We start from the raw sequence: 3,820 nt of genomic DNA, 5'->3' as shown, positions 1-3,820 counted from the left end.
GGTATAGAAGGGCTGATAGTGTAGATACCAACTGTAGTATTCTTCCATTTTGAAGTGGAAGCAGTGGTTTTAGACTCATTAGGCTGTTTAGTGGTAGCTTTGGGTTTGACTGATTTATCAGTGTCAGGTATTATTTTCTCATGAGCTCTCAGTCGATTAACTGTTATCCTTAATCCCTCGAAAATCTCATCTAGGAATAGGATATCTGTTCTATAATGAGAACAGATGGATGCTAGAATCTCCTTAGGAAATTTACTCTGTATTTTAATTTCAATACCAACTCTGCTCGAGGCACATCTGTTTTGGCACCCAGAGCTTTAATTAGAGACTCTACCTGGAGCCTAAATTCTTGTAGAGCTTCAGGGTTTGTATCTGGTGTAAGTATCGTTCTCAACTTATAATAAAGATTAGCAGTAGCAATTTCTTTATTGCTGTAATTAACTTCTAGTAACTGAATAGCAGTATCGTAGTCCTTATCGCTTGGAACTAAGTGCTCGACAACTGCCTTTGCTTCACCCTCAAGAGTACTTCGGAAATAGAGGAATTGATTACGCTTGCTAATAGAGCTTTTTGAGTTTACTAAGGAGTAGAATGCGTTCCAATAGCATTCGAAATTCTCATCATCTCTATCAGGGAAGTCAGAGAGATCAATGGTAGCTAGACAAACTTCCTGGAGTGTTTCCTGTTTATTAGTATCACTCGTGGTCAGAGTATTTTGAGAAACTGAGTCGTTTTTAAATTTGTCTACGGATTGTGTTAATTTGTTTAGATGATCTTGGATACCCTCTTCAAACTTCTCCATCTCGACATGGAAGATTTTTAGCTAATCCGGCACAGCATTCTGTTGCATGAGGACTCTGAGATAGTCGTCTGCAGCCTCATTTGTTCTTTGCAACTTTTGCTTGGCCGTTTTTATGAGGTTTTCCAATACTTTGGCTGTGGCACCTGATTGTACAAGCTGATCACACTTATTCAAGTGTCGTGTCACATGGCCTTTCTGACTCGTGTATGATCTAAAATACAGTAAGCAGTTGCTGAACATTTTTTCTGGGGCACAGCTTGTTGATTTTGGCTTAGTTGATGCCATGAATTGGTTATGAAAATAACTTTACTGGGGGTACTGGTTCATATATACGTGGAACCAGTACAGTTATGATAGCCTAATATCCAACTCCTTAGTTAGGCTATATTAATCCTACCTCACGTGTAGACTACTAAGTACAATTTCAGTCTAAGAATTCTATTCTATATGGTTGGCATATACTATAATACTATCGATGTGCAAATTCAGGATAGTGTTATGTTTTTGGATTTTTATAATTTTTGATTTATATAGAGTATATACAAGTGAATATATACAACACGTATCCTACTACTACGAATGATTATATGAGTGTGTGGCAGAAATGAAACTGCCGTAGTTCTATACATGTGGCAGATATGCTACTACAGATTATATACGAATGGCAGATATGTTGCAGTAAAGTCTATGCGAGTGGCAGATATGCTGCCGTAGATCCTATGCTAGTGGCAGATATGCTACTGTAGATTCCATGCGTTTGGCAGATATGCTGCTATGGATTCTATGTGAGTGGCAGATATGTAACGCCTGTAAATTCTATGATTATATCCTCGAACCTGACAATACTACTTAATTAAAGTGTATAATGATATCAGGGATGATAAATGATTAATGAATTGTAGACAGCCTAACTTCTGGCTATATTGTACTAATTATAGATTTTAATATTAAATGTAGTTCATCCGGTTCGAGGTCGACCAGAAAATATGTGGTCTGAGTACCGGTATGAATTTTTATAAACTGATTGATCCGGTTCGGTGAGGACCAGAAAATATGTGGGGAAATCTGGTTCAAGTTTATTACTAATAAATGCATAATTCTATGAATACAAAATAATATATAATTCTAAGATAGCTCAAAGGACCAGAATTTTATTCTAAATAAGAGAACCAGTGGCTTATGGATCTCTAAGATTAAATGTAATAAATTCTAATATACTATTCTGCAATGACTGTAAAGTTCTATACATTCTAGAACCATATTCCCATGACACATTCTATAATCCTCATCGACTATGAGGTTAGTCTACATAATATAATGGGTATAATAAATTGTTGACATGATAAATATATTAAATGCATGTGTATGAATATTGCTACATATTAATGATTAATAAAATTATTCACACATATAAATTTGAAAATGCACGAAAATGTTATCAATGAGCTATATTATCATTATCTATCTACTAAAATATAAAAACAGCTTAGCTGTTTGATTCATGGAAGTCAACGATCCGTACGCATATGCTCGTTGCCTAGAATTGTATTTCATCAGGCTTCAGCTGGAAGCACCTGAGCGTCGAGGAAGTTTCACCTCACGTGAGTTGATACCCCCAGCTGAAAGACGAGTTAAATATAAATTCTGTTGGAGAATGTATGACTCCACTAATATTCATATAAATTAATATGAATAGTGGATTGAAAGGCAACTCACGATTTGGTAATTTTGCGCTCGCGTCCTAACGACACACTGCCCTACCTAAGATGTTTAATGTGACCACTAGAAAACAAGATAAGGACAAACTAGTATGCTGGACAGGGTGCTTGTGATGACATAAAGCTGCCGCTGCTTGTAGGTTTCCGTAGGGGCTTGGATAACTATCTAGGAAGACGAATTCGGTCAGCTCAGATACGCTCCAAAGTTATGGTATCACTTGCCAGTCTCTCTCCTCCGCTCGAAAGTGGCGCATGCGCATAGCTCCCAGTAGGGGTCCTGAACATAAATTATGTCGAAGGAATTGCGTTATGACGAATATTTACGTCATAATAAAGGTATTATGTGGTGACAATTATTTTCTCGTGATGCAGTCAATTAATTTAGACGATATTAAATGAACGAGAAAAGGTCTGAAGTAAAGATACAGTTTATCATTCAAGTCACTAATACAGCAAATCGTGGCTGCAGAAATTAATTCCAGTATCACAATAAATTTACTAACAAAAAGTGAATTTATTAATAAATGATTATCCTTAAATAAGGCAAAATAAGGCTAGATTCTACTCGATATGTCAATATGAAATGTTTCCGGTGGCTAGCTGACTGATGCAACATTTCCACGATTCTAAGAAAAATTACATGACACTCCACATCCTAATGTAATGAATTCTATATCACTAAACTACAGATGAGTAGTGTTAGTTAATCATGACGCTTAATATAGGAAATACATCCTATTGTACTAAGGATTAGTGAATAAGTATTAAATGATTATGACGCCTAATACAGGAAATACATCCTATTGTATTAGGGATGAAAATAACTGTTGGAAATTTCCAACAATTGGCCTCTATAGTCACACCAGATGCTGCACCAGGAGTTAACCAGGATTGACTCCCCAGGATCGTGCTACGTGGAAGACACTGGCTGCAGACCGTTCAGCCTAGGGGCAGTCTGTTCAGCAAGGTCTCCAAGTTTAAGGAGTTACCTACGAAGAAATCGGAGGCAAAGAAACAGAGAAGGAAAGCCGGTAGCCAGGAAGACAGACCAGAATTATACTTCGTTTGTACTCAGTGTGGGAAGGACTGCCACTCATGGATTAGCCTCATCAGTCATACCAGACGCTGCACCAGGATTGACAACCAGAGTGCCAAAGTGCTCTTAGTGCCCACTGTGACTGCCACTGCAGTGTAGAAGCCACCATTCCTTTCCGCGACTGTTACTTCTAGAAAGGGTTGCCTCCCATCACTCCCCATCTCGTAAGAGAAACTCAACACCGAATTTGTCTCGAATGCCTCC

The sequence above is a fragment of the Procambarus clarkii genome, chromosome 32 (genome assembly GCF_040958095.1).
Source record: "Procambarus clarkii isolate CNS0578487 chromosome 32, FALCON_Pclarkii_2.0, whole genome shotgun sequence".
Lineage (NCBI taxonomy): Eukaryota > Metazoa > Arthropoda > Malacostraca > Decapoda > Cambaridae > Procambarus > Procambarus clarkii.
This window is presented reverse-complemented; position numbering follows the sequence as displayed.